We start from the raw sequence: 18,591 nt of genomic DNA, 5'->3' as shown, positions 1-18,591 counted from the left end.
CTTCCATTTCCATAATATTGTCCTCAAGTACATCGCCCTTGTATAAACCTTCTATATACTCCTTCCACCTTTCTGCCTTCCCTTCTTTGCTTAGAACTGGGTTGCCATCTGAGGTCTTGATATTCATACACGTGGTTCTCTTCTCTCCAAAGGTCTCTTTAATTTTCCTGTAGGCAGTATCTATCTTACCTCTAGTGAGATAAGCTTCTACATCCTTACATTTGTCCTCTAGCCATCCCTGTTTAGCCATTTTGCACTTCCTGTCGATCTCATTTTTGAGACGCTTGTATTCCTTTTTGCCTGCTTCATTTACTGCATTTTTATATTTTCTCCTTTCATCAATTAATTTTAATATTTCTTCTGTTACCCAAGGATTTCTAGCAGCCCTCGTCTTTTTACCTACTTTATCCTCTGCTGCCTTCACTACTTCATCCCTCAGAGCTACCCATTCTTCTTCTACTGTATTTCTTTCCCCTATTCCTGTCAATTGTTCCCTTATGCTCTCCCTGAAACTCTGTACAACCTCTGGTTCTTTCAGTTTATCCAGGTCCCATCTCCTTAATTTCCCACATTTTTGCAGTTTCTTCAGTTTTAATCTACAGGTAATAACCAATAGATTGTGGTCAGAGTCCACATCTGCCCCTGGAAATGTCTTACAACTTAAAACCTGGTTCCTAAATCTCTGTCTTACCATTATATAATCTATCTGATACCTTTTAGTATCTCCAGGGTTCTTCCATGTATACAACCTTCTTTCAAGATTCTTAAACCAAGTGTTAGCTATGATTAAGTTGAGCTCTGTGCAAAATTCTACTAGGCGGCTTCCTCTTTCCTTTCTTACCCTGAATCCATATTCACCTACTATGTTTCCTTCTCTCCCTTTTCCTACTCCTGAATTCCAGTCACCCATGACTATTAAATTTTCGTCTCCCTTCACTATCTGAATAATTTCTTTTATTTCATCATACATTTCTTCAATTCTTTCATCATCTGCAGAGCTAGTTGGCATATAAACTTGTACTACTGTAGTAGGTGTGGGCTTCGTATCTATCTTGGCCACAATAATGCGTTCACTATGCTGTTTGTAGTAGCTTACCCGCATTCCTAGTTTCCTATTCATTATTAAACCTACTCCTGCATTATCCCTATTTGATTTTGTGTTTATAACCCTGTAGTCACCTGACCAGAAGTCTTGCTCCTCCTGCCACTGAACTTCACTAATTCCCACTATATCTAACTTTAACCTATCCATTTCCCTTTTTAAATTTTCTAACCTACCTGCCTGATTAAGGGATCTGACATTCCACGCTCCGATCCGTAGAAAGCCAGTTTTCTTTCTCCTGATAACGACATCCTCTTGAGTAGTCCCCGCCCGGAGATCCGAATGGGGGACTATTATACCTCCGGAATATTTTACCCAAGAGGACGCCATCGTCATTTAATCATACAGTAAAGCTGCATGTCCTCGGGAAAAATTACGGCTGTAGTTTCCCCTTGCTTTCAGCCATTCGCAGTACCAGCACAGCAAGGCCGTTGTGGTTAATGTTGCAAGGCCAGATCAGTCAATCATCCAGACTGTTGTCCCTGCAACTACTGAAAAGGCTGCTGCCCCTCTTCAGGAACCACACATTTGTCTGGCCTCTCAACAGATACCCCTCTGTTGTGGTTGCACCTACGGTACGGCCATCTGTATCGCTGAGGCACGCAAGCCTCCCCACCAACGGCAAGGTCCATTTTTCATGGGGGTGGGTTAATCTAATTATATTGCATAAAATTTCTAAAATCCAAGACTGAAAAGGCAACTGATGGAATTACAATAAAATAAAAGACACAGAACTCTGTGAAAAATTTATAGCACACTTCTTTCTGGATGGATAATGAATTGTGGTACTTTGTTTTTAAAACCTGATCAATCCATAAATGTGAACAGATACTACAACTCCCTCAAGACATTAAAAAAACAAGAGTAGAAAGCTTTTAGACGATGCCTGCTTCTTGCATTATAAAACTTGGTGTAATACTGCATGCAAAACATTTGAAGTATTTATTGGAATGTTCTGAATCATCCTGTAACTAGTATCAAATAACTCACTTCTTATCAGCATTTTGAAGGAGGACATGGATGTGAAATATTTTTCAATAAATAATAATTTAGCAGGTCAAGCATTACTCTAAAAGAAGTTGTTAGCAGGGATGTATGCTGTAAGCACTTGGCTGATACCCTGCTCCTTTCAGGCTTGGAGCTTAATAGTGACTGTGTGGAAAATTAGTGGTATACGAAGTGTATAATAAACCATGTATACTTTATGAATACATTTGCACTTAGCTGACTGCATAGTATGCAGGAAAGAAATACCCATCATATGATGACCTGTGTGAATCATGGCCACTTGGAGCTTAGGCGTCTTAAACTGTTACTGTCGGCAAGTATTGGAATATAGCTGTCATTTAATATGGATAGTGTATCAAAAATTTGTTTCTATTTAAAGTGAATGGATCTTGTCTGAATGCATCTTTGGCCACCAACTAATGGCTTTACTCATCAGTTAGTACCCATGGATAGTTGAACAGAAGCAGTAATGTCATGGCCATTTGAATACTGTAGTTGTGTCTGTGCAGATGCCCTCTATAATGTGCTCCAGACAAACAGTTTTCCACAGTGTAGTGTACAATGACCTGACTGATGTGCTATTATCATCATTGGTTTGATGTATGTTTGCTGTTAATGAGTAAAAACCATCAAAAAGTTTCAAAAATGATCACAAGCTACACCTTGTATCTGTTTGGTCTACAAGATCATCTGTCTGTAGTACAACCTACCTACTAAAAGTACTTGTACACCCATTATATGATCATTGGTGGTAGCTCATGAAACTAATCTTAACTTCAAACTTTCTATTGATACTCACAGAAAGTACTTCATAATGTAAGATTATTTTTATATGGTCTTCAGTCACCAGTTATTGTTTCAGTAGCCTGATTACTTAATGTGGTTTGTCTTTCATGATTTCTAAAATCATTTACCTACCCCCATGAACTATGGACCTTGCTGTTGGTGGGGAGGCTTGTGTGCCTCAGCCATACAGATGGCTGTACCGTAGGTGCAACCACAATGAAGGGATATCTGTTCAAAAGCCCGACAAATGTGTGGTTCCTGAAGAGGGGCAGCAGCCTTTTCAGTAGTTGCAGGGGCAACAGTCTGGATAATTGACTGATCTGGCCTTGTAACACTAACCAAAACGGCCTTGCTGTGCTGATACTGCAAACGGCTGAAAGCAAGGGGAAACTACAGCCGTAATTTTTCCCAAGGGCACGCAGCTTTACTGTATGGTTAAATGATGATGGCGTCCACTTAGGTAAAATATTCCAGAGGTAAAATAGTCCCCCATTCAGATCTCCGGGCAGGAACTACTCCAGAGGACATCCTTATCAGGAGAAAGAAAATTACCAGATGCCTTAATCGGGTAGGTAGGTTAGAAAATTTAAAAAGGGAATTGGATAGGTTAAAGTTAGATGTAATGGGAATTAGTGAAGTTTGGTGGCAGGAGGAACAAGACTTTTGGTCAGGTGAATGCAAGGTTATAAATACAAAATCAAATAGGGATAATGCAGGAGTAGGTTTAATAATGAATAAAAAAAATAGTAGTGTGAGTAAGCTACTACAAACAGCATAGTGAACGCACTATTGTGGCCAAGATAGACACAAGGCCCATGCCTATTACAGTAGTACAAGTTTATATGCCAACTAGCTCTGCAGATGATGAAAGAATTGAAGAAATGTATGATGAAATAAAAGAAATTATTCAGATAGTGAAGGGAGACAAAAATTTAATAGTCATGGGTGACTGGAATTCAGGAGTAGGAAAAGGGAGAGAAGGAAACATAGTAGGTGAATATGGATTCAGGGTAAGAAAGGAAAGAGGAAGCCACCTAGTAGAATTTTGCACAGAGCATAACCTAATCATAGCTAACACTTGGTTCAAGAATCATAAAAGAAGGTTGTATACATGGAAGAATCCTGGAGATACTAAACGGTATCAGATAGATTATATAATGGTAAGACAGAGATTTAGGAACCAGGTTTTAAGTTGTAAGACATTTCCAGGGGCAGATGTGGATTCTGACCACAATCTATTGGTTATGAACTGTAGATTAAAACTGAAGAAACAGCAAAAAGGTGGGAATTTAAGGAGACGGGTCCTGGATAAACTGACTAAACCAGAGGTTGTACAGAGTTTCAGGGAGAGCATAAGGGAACAACAGACAGGAATGGGGGAAAGAAACATAGTAGAAGAAGAATGGGTAGCTCTGAGGGATGAAGTAGTGAAGGCAGCAGAGGATCAAGCAGGTAAAAAGAGGAGGGCTAGTAGAAATCCTTGGTCAACAGAAGAAATATTGAATTTAATTGATGAAAGGAGAAAATATAAAAATGCAGTAAATGAAGCAGGCAAAAAGGAATACAAACGTCTCAAAAATGAGATTGACAGGAAGAGCAAAATGGCTAGCAGGGATGGTTAGAGGACAAGCAAGGATGTAGAGGTTTATCTCATTAGGCGTAAGATAAATACTGCCTACAGGAAAATTAAAGAAGCCTTTGGAGAAAAGAGAGCCACTTGTATGAACATCAAGAGCTTTGATGGAAACCCAGTTCTAAGCAAAGAAGGGAAAGCAGAAAGGTGGGAGGAGTATATAGAGTGTCTATACAAAAGCGATGTACTTGAGGACAATATTATGGAAATGGAAGAGGAAGTAGATTAAGATGAAATGGGAGATACAATACTCCGTGACGAGTTTGACAGAGCACTGAAAAACCTGAGTCAAAACAAGGCCCCCGGAGTAGACAACATTCCATTGGAACTACTGACGGCCTTGGGAAAGCCAGTCCTGACAAAACTCTACCATCTGGTGGGCAAGATGTATGAGACAGGCGAAATGCACTCAGACTTCAAGAAGAATATGTTGTTGTTTCTATTGTGGTCTTCAGTCCTGAGACTGGTTTGATGCAGCTCTCCATGCTACTCTATCCTGTGCAAGCTTCTTCATCTCCCAGTACCTACTGCAGCCTACATCCTTCTGAATCTGCTTAGTGTATTCATATCTTGGTCTCCTTCTACGATTTTTACCCTCCACGCTGCCCTCCAGTACTAAATTGGTGATTCCTTGATGCCTTAGAACATGTCCTACCAACTGGTCCCTTCTTGTAGTCAAGTTGTGCCACAAACTCCTCCCCAATTCTATTCAATACCTCCTCATTAGTTATGTGATCTACCCATCTAATCTTCAGCATTCTTCTGTAGCGCCACATTTTGAAAGCTTCTATTCTCTTCTTGTCTAAACTATTTATCGTCCATGTTTCACTTCCATACATGGCTACACTCCATACAAATACTTTCAGAAATGACTTCCTGACACTTAAATCAATACTCGATGTTAATAGATTTCTCTTCTTCAAAAACACTTTCCTTGCCATTGCCAGTCTACATATTATATCCTCTCTACTTCAACCATCATCAGTTATTTTGCTCCCCAAATAGCAAAACTCCTTTATTGCTTTAAATGTCTCATTTCCTAATCTAATTCCCACAGAATCACCCGACTTAATTTGACTACATTCCATTATTCTCATTTTGCCTTTGTTGATGTTCATCGTGTACCCTCCTTTCAAGACACTGTCCATTCCGTTCAACTGCTCTTCCATGTCCTTTGCTGTCTCTGACAGAATTACAATGTCATCGGCTAACCTCAAAGTTTTTATTTCTTCTCCATGGATTTTAATACCTACTCTGAACTTTTCTTTTGTTTTCTTTACTGCTTGCTCAATATACAGATTGAATAACATCGGGGAGAAGAATATAATAATTCCAATCCCAAAGAAAGCAGGTGTTGACAGATGTGAAATTGCCAAACTATCAGCTTAATAAGTCACAGCTGCAATATACTAGTGCGAATTCTTTACAGACGAATGGAAAAACTGGTAGAAGCCGATCTTGGGGAAGATCAGTTTGGATTCTGTAGAAATGATGGAACACTCGAGGCAATACTGACCATACGCCTTATCTTAGAAGAAAGGTTAAGGAGAGGCAAACCTACATTTCTAGCATTTGTAGACTCAGAGAAAGCTTTTGACAATGTTGACTGGAATACTCTCTTTCAAATTCTGAAGGTGATAGGGGTAAAATACAGGAAGCGAAAGGCTATTTACAATTTCTACAGAAATCAGATGGCAGTTATTAAAGTGGAGGGGCATAAAAGAAAGGGAAGCAGTGGTTGGGAAGGGTGTGAGACAGGATTGTACCCTCTCCCCAATGTTATTCAAATGGCTCTGAACACTATGGGACTCAACTGCTGTTGTCATCAGTCCCCTAGAACTTAGAACTACTTAAACCTAACTACCTAAGGACATCACACACATCCATGCCCGAGGCAGGATTTGAACCTGCAACCGTAGCGGTCACGCGGTTTCAGACTGTAACGCCTAGAACTGCTTGGCCACTTTGGCTGGCCCCGATTTTATTCAATCTGAAACAAAAGAAAAATTTGGAGTAGGTATTAAAATCCATGGAGAAGAAATAAAAACTTTGAGGTTCGCCAATGACATTGTGATTCTGTCAGAGACAGCAAAGGACTTGGAAGAGCAGCTGTACAGAATGGACAGAGTCTTGAAAGGAAGATATAAGGTGAGCATCAACAATAGCAAAATGAGGATAATGGAATGTAGTCAAATTAAGTTGGGTGATGCTGAGGGAATCAGATTAAGAAGTGAGACACTTAAAGTAGTAAAGGAGTTTTGCTATTTTGGGAGCAAAATAACTGATGATGGTCAAATTAGAGAAGATACAAAATGTAGACTGGGAATGGCGAGGAAAGTGTTTCTGAAAAAGAGAAATTTGCTAACATTGAGTATCGATTTAAGTGTCAGGAAGTCATTCCTGAAAGTATTTGTATGGAGTGTAGCCATGTATGGAAGTGAAACATGGACGATAAATAGTTTGGACAAGAAGTGAACAGAAGCTTTTGAAATGTGGTGCTACAGAAGAATGCTGAAGATTAGATGGGTAGATCACATAATTAATGAAGAGATATTGAATAGAATTGGGGAGAAGAGGAGTTTGTGGCGCAACTTGACTAGAAGAATGGACCAGTTGGTAGGGCATGTTCTGAGGCATCAAGGGATCACAAATTTAGCATTGGAGGGCAGCGTGGAGGGTAAAAATCGTAGAGGGAGGCCAAGAGATGAATACACTAAGCAAATTCAGAAGGATGTATGTTGCAGTAAGTGCTGAGAGATGAAGAAGCTTCCAGGACAGAGTAGCATCAAGAGCTGCATCAAATCAGTCTCAGGACTGAAGACCATTACAAAAACAAAATCATTTAAGAAAAAATCAAACAGACAATCTAGGATGGAATGTAATTATATTATGAAAAGGACAGATGTTACTGACCATATAGTGGAGGTGCTGAGTTTCAATTACAGGCAACAAAAGTACTGTCACAAAATAAGTTTTTGGCCAACAAGGCCTTTGTCAAAAATAGATGACAGACACACATACACTCAAGCAAATGCAACTCAACACATTTGACCACAGCCTCTGGTAGCTGAAGCCATGCTACAATGGTACAAGCAGCAGCAGCAGCAGCAGCGGCAGTGTGTGATGAAGGAGGCAACTGGGTGGGGGTAAGGAGGAGGCTGGGGTGGGAAGGGATAGTGGGCTAGGGGCAGGGGACAGTGAAGTGCTCCTGGGCAGCATGCAGGGATGAGGTGGATAGAGGGTATGGCAGCTAAGTGCACTCAGGGGGTTAGATGGAGGGTGGCAGGTAGGTGGGGGAGGGGAGGGCAGCATAAAAGGAAAGAAGTAAAAAGACAGGGTGTTTTGGTGGAATAGAGGGCTATATAGTGCTAGAATGGGAACAGGGGAGGGGAGGACAATGATTGACGAAGGCTGAGGCCAGGACAGTTATGGGCACATAGGATATATTGCAGAGAGGCTTCCCACCTCTGCAATTTAGAAAAACTGATGTTGGTGGGAGGGATCCATATGGCACAGACTGTAAGGGAGTCATTGAAATGAAGAGTGTCATGTTTGGAGGCATGTTCAGAACAAGGTGGTCCAGTTGTGCACCTGCATGGCACCATTCTATGCCAACCTATTCAAAGGCCATCTAGAGGAATCTTTCCTAAACCGCCGGAATCCCAGACCCCTCACCTGGTTCATATTCGTTGATGACATCTTTGCAAACTGGATTGAGGATGAGGATACCCTATCGACATTCCTCCTGAACCTCAACAGCTTCTCACCCGTTCACTTCACCTGGTCCTAAGCAGCCCAGAAAGCCACTTTCCTATATGTTGACCTCCACCCCAAAGATGGTTATATCAGTACCTCTGTCCATATCAAACCTACTAACCACCAGCAAAACCTCTACCTTGACAGCAGCCACCCATTCCCCACCAAGAAGTCCCTTCCATATGGCCTAGCCACCCATGGTCATTGCATCTGCAGTGACAAGCAGTCCCTCTTACAATATACTGAGATTCCCATTGAGGCATTTATAGACCATAATTATCCTCCCAGCGTTGTGCAGAAACAAATTCCTGTGCCTTATCTTTCCAGTCAGCCACCATCTCTCAGAGTCTCACTGTCCAGTCACAGAGGAGCATTCCCCTCCTAACTCAGCACCACCCATGACTGGAACAACTGAATTACATTCTCTGCCAGGGTTTTGACTACCTCTCATCATGCCCTGAGATGAGAAATGTTCTGCCTACTATCCTTCCCTCCCCTCCCACTGTGGAACTCTGCCATCCACTGACCCCACACAATATACTCACCCATCCCTACACAACCCCTGCTCCCAGCCCCTTACCTCATGGCTCATTTCCTTGTAATAGGCCTAGATGCAAGACCTATCCCATACATCCTCCCACCACTACCTACTCCAGTCTAGTCACAAATATCACGTATCCCAAAAGGCAGGGCTACTTGTGAAACCAGCCATATGATCTACAAGCTAAGTTCCAACAACTGTGCTACATTCAATGTGGGCATGACATCCAAAAAGCTGTCTGTCCTCATGAATGGCCACCAACAAACTGTGGCCAAGAAACAACTGGACCATCCTGTTGGTGAACATGCCTCCAAACATGACGCTCTTCGTTTCAGTGACTGCTTCAAAGCCTGTGCTAAATGGATCCTTCCCATCAACACCAGCTTTTCTGAACTGTGCAGGTGGTAACACTCTGTAATATATCCTACATTTGCGTAACTGTCTTGTCCTCAACCGTCATTAGTCATTTTCGTCACCCATCAAGCCCCTCCCCTGTTCTCATTCTAGAACTATACAATCCTCTATTCCACCAATGCATCCAGTCTTTTTACATCTCTCCTTCTCCACTACCCCTCTCCCCCCCCCCTCCCCACCACTCCCCTGCCACCATCTAACCTCCCGACTGCACCTAGCTGCCATACCTCTACATCTTGTCCCTGCACGCTCCCCAGCAGCACTTCACTATCCTCCACACCTAACCTGCTATCCCTCCCCTCCCCACCCCAGCATCCTCTTTACCCCCACCCAGTTGCCTCTTCCATCATGCACTGTTGCTGCTGATCTGGCTTCAGCTGCCAGAGGCTGTGGTCATGAGTGTGAGTTGCATTTGCATGAGTGTAAGTGTGTGTCTGTTGTCTACGTCTGACAAAGGCCCATGTATGGAAATGGTGATCAAATTCAAGATATGCCACCAGACAGTCAGATAATATGCACATAATCTTGAAGATGTTCATAATCCTGAAGGTGTTCATGGTAGATATGTATGAGAATTATCATACATTTGGCTTAGTATAACAGCAGTGTAAATTCCTGGATTGATATATTAGGCTTATCACTCAAATTGAGAATATTGTGGTTGACATTCAGCCTAGCTGGCACCAAAGAGGCTCCTTTATTTTGCGTCTGACAATGGAGACAAGACTGAAGAAAAATCAAGACACCTTCATAGGGATCTGCTGACCTAAAAAGAGCTTTTGGCAACTTAAAATTGTGCAAGATATTTGAAAATTTGAGGAAAATAAGTATAAGCTATAGGGAAAGACAGGTAATATTCAGTATTTACAAGACAATGGGAAGAGAATGTTGATCCTATTGTACAATTAATCACAAAAAACAGTATTTTAAATTTGAATTTTTAAATTTGGAAACTTCCATTTGTTATAGGACAAATATCACAAACCCAAACAAAACAATTGATACCTAGACCCCCCATTCCTCTGTACATTTCAAAATTTCATTTGTTTTCAAAGAAAAATAAAGTCAATACAAGGAAGAACTGTTTAAAGAACTGTAGTTTATGATGTAAATATAACCCTCATCGCCCCACCCCTCAGTACCTATGTCAATTATAAGGCTCTTTCAGTATGTACTGCAACACATTTTTTTTTTTTCTAAAATCAGGGTGATTTTATTCAGGATTCCAATATCCACATTATTCCCTACTCTTTTGGCCACAAAACCTTACATATCGACCTAATCTCCATTCAATGTGACTGAATTCTGCCATGTTACAAGAACGGCCCATGTGCTCATATGATACTAGTCCACTGGTCGATGTAAGAGCCAACATCTTGCTGCTCCATATCATGCATGTATTGCTTCCAGTGGAGTGCTTCCTTCATTACACCAAATAGATGGAAAATGGAAGGAATGAGATCTGGCTGTGGGTTGGATGAGAGACAAGAGACCAATGAAGTTTTGTGAACTCCTGTCAGGTGTGCAGACTTGTGTGAGGCCTTCTATTATCATGGAGAAGGATCAGTTTGTTTGCATTTTTGTGGTGATGAACATGCTGCAATAGTTTCTTCAATTTACTGAGGGTAGCACAGTATACTTCAGAGTTGATTGTTGCACCATGAGGGAGGACATCAAACAGAATAACCACTACAGAATCCCAGAAGACCTTTGCTGTGGCTTTGCCAGCTGAGGGTGCAGCTTTGAACTTTTTCTTAGGAGGCGAGGAGGCATGACGTCACTCTATGGATTACTGTTTTGTTTCCAGTTCAAAGTGATGGATCCACATTTCACAGCCTGTGATAGTGTTTGACAAAAAACTGTCATGACCAGCTATATAACATGCAAGCAATTTTGCACAGATGTTTCTTCATTGCTCTTTATGGTCTTCTTTTAGGCAGTGAGGAGCCCAGCAGGCACACACCTTTGAGTATCACAGCTGATGAGGGTTCCAGAGACATTCAATTGAACATCAAGGTGTTTGATTGTGATCCATTGATCACCTTGAATGAGAGTGTCTGCATGATCCAACATAGCAGAAGTCACAGCTATGTGTGGTTGGCCAGCATGTGGAAGATCAGACAGGTTTGCATGACTTTGTTGCAATGATGATAGATGACTTGCCCAATGACTCACTGAGCTTTTGTTCACTGCCAAGTCTCCATAGACATTCTGCAAGTGCTTATGAATATCTTTGATGCTCTGGTTTTCAGCCAAAAGAAACTCAATGACAGCTCTATGCTTGGACTGCACCTCCATTAGAGATGTCATTTTGAAGGCTACGTATAGTGCCACCACCTATCAGAACTTCATGAAATTATATGGGCTAAAACAGGTATATTCCACAAAGTTTCACAACAAATTCTGCATTTTTCAACTGAAATTGGCCAAGAAAAAAGATGTGTTATGTTACTTATTGAACACCCTTGTACTTGAACTTTTTGGGGAATTTCACAACTTGACCTACTCAGATAACTTTGTTTGGTAAGACTCTTGGAGTTGTGGGTAACTCATTTACAGATGAGGTGCTTTGTAGACTATCTTGTAACCACAGGTGTTTGAATTCACTAGGATATAGGCAGTTAGCAATCTGTCAAGTGAGATGTTAGTTGGCACATCCTTAATGCTTAGAGTGAAATATTTTGTTTGTCACTTCAGGACTTCTTAGGAGCCCTCATATGGAGGCACTAGTTTGACTTTAACTTAATCATTTCTCACAAATACATGAGTCATATTACACAGATCTTCACTAACGAATTGTGTTTTCTTTGCCTTCTGAATGGGGTAATTGATCCATATGTTGACATAACTGAGAACTGAATGCTGTTAGATCTACTTCTTGTTGGTTTTCCAACCTCACAATGAAATCACCAAGAAACGTTACAGTTGTGCCATACAGAAACTCAGGAGCTATTGAGTTATATCTTCTCTCACACAGCAGTACAGTCGTAGGATAATTTTAGCAATGACATGACTCCGTTTATTTCTACCATGTGCTCTGATGGCTGCCTTCAATGACTTTAGATGATGTGTGGTAATTTAGAATCACAAATCTTAGCTAGTGCATGGTACAGCTCTGCTGCTCCAAACCTAGTGATTCAGGAGCTACAAAGCTCTCATGCCATGGTTGCTACTCAAGCGTCATGCAGTGGAATGACTTCTGCCCAGTTACTGAACCAATTAATACTCATTGAACAGTATATGAATGCATCTGAGGGAGGCAGTAGACTGATCATATTAATGTTTACAATGTTTACTGCCTTAATCATCCATCTGTGCTTGGAAATTGGCCAATAGCAGACTTAGTAACTGTGTCTAGTCACTTTGTTCTTTTGGCATGTTATGCATGATTCTGCTCTGCAAAGCACCCCAAATTACGTGGAAGAGGGTACATTTCATTGTACCAGCTATTAGGGTTTCTTCCCATTCCATTCACGTATGACGCATGGGAAGAACGATTGTTTGAATACCTCTGTGTGTGCTGTAATTATTCTAATCTTGTCCTGCTGATCCCTATGTGGGTGACATGTAGGAGGTTATAATATGTTCCTAGAGTCATAAATTAAAGCCAGTTCATGAACTTTGTTAGAAGACTTATCCAAATGCTTTATGTCTATCTTCAAGAGCCTTCCAATTCAGTTTCCATGACATCACTGCAACACTCTCCCATGGGTTGAACAAACCTGTGACCATCTGTGGTAAATTTCTCTGTGCAAGTTCAGTAACCCCTGTTAGTCCTTTTGGTACAGGTCTCACTCACTTCAGCAATACTCTAGAACTGTTCCCATGAGTGATTTGTAAGTAATCTACTTTGTACACCGATTGCATTTCCCAAGTATTCTACCAATAAACCGAAGTCTACCACCTGCTTCACTCATAACTAAGTCTACATGATTATTCCATTTCATATCCCTACAATGTGTTACACCCAGGTATTTGTATGAGTTGGCTGATTCCAACTGTGGCACTGCTATTATAATCATAGGATATTACATTTTTTTCGTGAAGTGCATGGTTTTACATTTCTGGACATTTAAAGCAAGTTACCAATCTTTCCACTACTCTGAAATCATATGAAGATCTGTCTGAATATTTATGCAGCTTCTTTCTGACAGTACTTCATCACAGATAGCTGCATCATCTGCAAAAATTCTAAGGCTACTGTTGCTATTGCCCTAAAGGTCAATATACAAATTGAACAGCAAGGGCTTAAACACAGTTTCCTGTGGGGTGTGCCACAGCAAGGGTTAAAACACAGTTCCCTGTGGCACACCCAAAGTTACTTCTACATACAACAATGACTCTGTATCCAAGATAACATGCTGTGTCCTTCCTACCAAAAATTTTCAGTGGTACAAGGATTAAATTGAAGCAATTCTCCTGGGTTTTCCTTTGTACAGGAACATTTGGAAGCAGATTTAAGCATTTCAGCTTTTGCCTTGCTACCATCAATTTCAGTTCTTTTTATATTTGCTAAGGACCGGACACTAACTTTGGTGCCACTAATAGCCTTTATACATAGCCAGAATTTCTCCGAATTTTCTGAAAGATCATTTGACAATATTCTGCTATGGTATTTTCTGAAAGCTTCACACATTGCTCTCTTTGCAGCCAAACATATTTCATTCAGCAACTCTGTATCTACACCTATTATGTAGTACTCTCTGCTTTTTTTAGAAGTTTCTTTACAGTGACTTCGTACCATGGTGGGCCCCTCGCACTATGAGCTGTTCTACACGGTACATATCTACCCAGTCCACGATCAGGTATTCTTTTAAACTTGAACTGCAGTTCGTCTAAATGCTCCTGTACTGTGCTGAAAGTTTCAAGTTCTTCTTTGAGGTACAACCCTACTGATTTTTTTATCTATTTTACTGGACATATATATCTTTCTGCTTGTTAGAGTTGCCCTTCATACTTTGTTAATCATTGTTGCCACAACCACATCATTATCACTGATACCCTTTATGGTGTGGACATCCTCTAAAAGGTCAGATCTATTTGTTGCCATTAGATCCAATTTATTTCCATCAAGAGTGTGGTACCAAACTATCTGCTATGGATAGTTTTCAGAGAAGGCATTTATTAATGTTTCACAGGATGTCTTATCATGCCCACCACTAACAAAACTGTAATTCTATCTGTTGATTGATGGATGATTGAAGTCTCCACCAATGATTACACTATGATTGGACAACTTACCTACATGCAAAGTGAGGTTTTTACTATGGTTTTTGATTACATTAGGAGACGGGTCTGATGGGTGATAGAAGGATGAAATTACAATTTTATGCCCACCCCTGATACAGAGTCTAGCCCAAACAGTCTCACATGTAGCTTCATTTTCTATTTCAGTGGACTCAAATTTCTTGTTTACTGCAATAAATACGCCAGCTCCATTTCCCATTAGCCTAGCCCTTCAATATATACTTAAATTGTCTCCAAATTCTAGCTCCTATCAATTTCATGTTTCAATCAATTTTATGGTACTAGTATTATGTGAGCTTCTCTGATTTTCACAAGTGCTTCAAACTCTGGCACTTTGTTTTGAGTGCTTTGGCAGCTAACCACTACGATTTTAACACTCTCACCTGTGGGAAGCATTTCTTGTGGTCTTACACTGATACTTTTGGGTTTCCTACAGCTATCATTATCTGGATTGGATGGAGAGTCACATAACCTAAAAACATCTTGTGTGCACTCTGCACATTGTCAGCTACCCCTGGATAGTAGCCTTTGATGTGTAGTGCACACCTGACCCATTTAGGGGCACCCTACAGTTCTCAGACCTATGGCACAAATCCAGGAAGTCATAGCTAGCTCGTCACAGAACTTCCAAAGTTTCTGATTCAGTCATTCCATTTGAATGAGAGCCAATTGGTCATGATCAGTTCTGGGGACAATGTTGCAAACTGTGAGCTTCACTAAAACTCAGTGCACAAGGCTAGTCTTCTCAGTCTTCTCTGCCAGCCACTCGACTGATCCAAGTATGACCTCAGAGGCCAGGAGACAGGCACCATTTGTTCCAACAAGCACTGATTTGCTTGCACACTGTTCCCTCAGTGATTGCTGGAGTAGCCTCTTCAACATGTTGGATGAGGCCCCCAGGCATACACATTGAGTGCACGTGGTGCCCTCGCCTGTCTCTTGCTGCCATTTCCCTTAGGGGTACCATCATTCACCGTACATTTGAACTGCTGATGATTAATAGACTCCTATCCTTTTGCATTTGCCTCCTCTTAACACCATACGGGACAGGCTTCCCCAAAACAGGTGAAGTGAGTCTCACTGGCTCAGTTTCAGTTTCAGTGAAAGACAGCACCTCCAATTTGTTTGTCAGGCAGGTTGGTATGACACACTGAGTCCTGGTCCCTGTCCACCCTATACAGAATACCTGGCTCTACCACTCAAATGCTAGTCACAGTCAAGTGGATGAGTAGCAACATATCCATACTTTCTGCAGTGGAGACACAATATACAGGAGAGGATAGTACTTGAGATACCTCTTGTACTAGTACCACAGATATACGACACTTAAAAGCTCTTCCAACATGCTAAGTTGCAGCAGCTGCCAATTTTTTGAGTGTAGCCAGGGTTATTTCCAGCAGTTTATGAATGTCAAACAACTCATCCTGTGTTTGAGAACAGCATTAACAGTGGGGCTGTATTTTGGATGGTGCAGTGGACAATGAACAAATAACTTTAAAATAAGCCTGCTGATTGGCTCTTATATCTATTGAGCTACAAAACTTACTAATTCCCTATAAGAATTGTAGCAAATACACAAAATGAGATTTCTGTTCAGGCAACAGAAAATCTTGTGGTAAAAGTTACTAATTTCCTAAAACTTTCTGATGTTAATCACAGTCATTAGGAAACTCAAAAATAGAATTAATTTGTGATAAATATAGATCATATACAGGTGTTCATTTTAACAGAAGACATTGAAATAGCTTGACAACTACAAATTGGATGAAAAAAGTTATAATTTCAGTTTGTCTAATTTGGGGAATATCCTATGATACCACACTCAATCCCACCACCCCACCCCATGTGTGAGTGGCAGGGGGAAACTTCAAAATCTTCTACTGTGAATTATGATTCTAAGGAAAAATCTGTACGTGTTTTGTTCGAAACAATTTTCTTTATTTCACTACAGATGGCACTGTAATTGGAGAAATAGAAGTAGGTACACAATCATAATTTATGACATACTACTCATGACACAGCTCTTGAATATCCAATAGCACTTCTGACCCCAACTTGATGCTGTGAGAGTAGGACAGGCCAGTATTACATAACTTTTAATTGGAAACCACATTCACAACATTGTATTCCTCTGATACATCAAACAGGGTACTATCTGACATGCCACCATGGTCATGCAGTGAACTACTACATATCATAACAGGCAGAACACTGTGATTGGAGCTCATGTGTCATGTCAGATGTAGAACAGATACCAGCTCTGAACATTACATCACTTGCACAGTATTTATTGCTTACCCACCCACCTATTATTTAGAGAACAGACATTCAAGTGAATAATGAATGTTGCAATCACAGAAGAAAAAATTGAAATTATCCTGATTTACGGAGAATGTAGGAGAAATGTTAGGCTGCTATTGCCTTGTATACTGAGTGTTTTCCAGAGAAAGCTCACTTTCATTCTTTCTTTTACAAGCTTGCAAATGCCTTTATGTTTGATGACAGTGAACACACCAGCAAAAGGAAATGAGCAAACATGTTGCAGGAGCAGATAGTGAAATAGCTGTACTAACCCATGGATAAGTACCAGACAATTATACCATTATTATGATATGTCCATAGGTAATATTGACACAATACTGCATCATGATAAATATCGTTCATACCACATGCCACTGCATCAAGAACTTCATGGCACTGATTTCCTTAACTGAGTACTGATTTGTGAATGGCCATGTCAACATATGCAAAGGACCACCATGTTCTTTGCCAAGGCACTATTTTGCTATGAGGCTACATTCACAAATCATGGTAGTCTTCACCAGCATAATGTTCATTTCTAGAGTGTAGACAATCCTCACTGTTTACAGCAAGTTGATTATCAATGTTCTTGGTCAGTTAGCAAATGGGATGGCATCATGGAGAACAACCTCATTGGTCCATATTTTATTGATGGCACATTGAATGGACACAAATATTGAACGTTTTTGAAACAGAAACTACCATATTACTGCAGGATGTTGCACTAGATGTTTGACAAAGTATATTATTTCAACATGACAGTTGTCCAGTGTGGTATCCAATTGCAGTGCAGTATCCAATTGAAGCACAGGAGGTGTTAGACTGTGTTTACACTGGTCAGTGGGTAGGCAGAGCTGACCCTTTAACTGGATTTGTTATCACTCAAATTCCTTCTGTGGGGATATTTAAAAGATAAAGTGTACCGGTAAGTGCAGACAGGCCATGAAGACATGGTTGCCTGCATCAGAGATGCCTTTGCTGACATTCCCACAGATATGCTTCTGTCCTGCGTTCAGTCATTTGAAAAGTGGATCATTAAGGGTACTGAAGTTGGCAGTACTATGTTTGAACACTAACTCTAATTTGGAAAGTAGAGTAGTGTTTGCCTCTGGCCACAACCACAGAGGTGAGTCAATTAGTCCCCTGTTCAATATGTCAGAAGAATTCAACATTATGAATGAGGTTTCAAATTAGAAGTTATGACATATTGGCCTGTCCTACCCTCGCAGCATGGAGATGGGGGCCATGGACCACTGGGTCTTTACTGGCTAAGAGTGCAGCTTTGAACTTTTTCTTTGGAGGAGAGGTGGTGTGGGCACCACTCCGTGGATTGCTGTTTTATGTCCACTTTGAAGTGATGAAGCCACATTTCAGCACCAGTGACAGAGTTCAACAAATAATTTTCGTGATCAGCCTTGTAATTGGTGAGCAGGTCCACACATATAGCCTCTTGTTGCTCTTTACAATCTTCTGCTGGCAGTGAGGAACCCAGCGGCACACACCTTGAGTACCCTAACTGGTGGTTGAGTAAGCCAGCACCACCACCAGAGACATCCATCTGAGCAGTAAAGTGTTTGACTGTGGTCCATCAATCACCTTAAATGAGACTTTCTGCACATTCCAATATTACAGGCGTCACAGCTGTGTGCAGCCAGCTGACATGCAGGAGATCAGACAGGTGGGCACAACATTGTTGCGATGATGACAGGTGCCTCACCCAATGACTCACCTTGGTTTTGTTCCCTGCCAAGTATCCATAGACATTCTGCAAGCACTTACAAATATGTGCAGTATGCTGATTTT

The 18,591-nt window shown here is 40.9% G+C and overlaps 1 protein-coding gene across 1 annotated transcript in view; it reads left to right on the top strand.

Moving 5' to 3' along the window:
- The window catches only part of LOC126354056 (serine/threonine-protein kinase Nek8), a 305,150-nt gene that overhangs the window by 133,796 nt on the left and 152,763 nt on the right, over positions 1-18,591 (top strand). The window lies entirely within an intron of this gene.

This window comes from Schistocerca gregaria, chromosome 3, assembly GCF_023897955.1.
Source record: "Schistocerca gregaria isolate iqSchGreg1 chromosome 3, iqSchGreg1.2, whole genome shotgun sequence".
NCBI lineage: Eukaryota > Metazoa > Arthropoda > Insecta > Orthoptera > Acrididae > Schistocerca > Schistocerca gregaria.
Note: the sequence above shows the minus strand (reverse complement) of the source record. Positions and strands in the feature narration are given on the sequence as shown.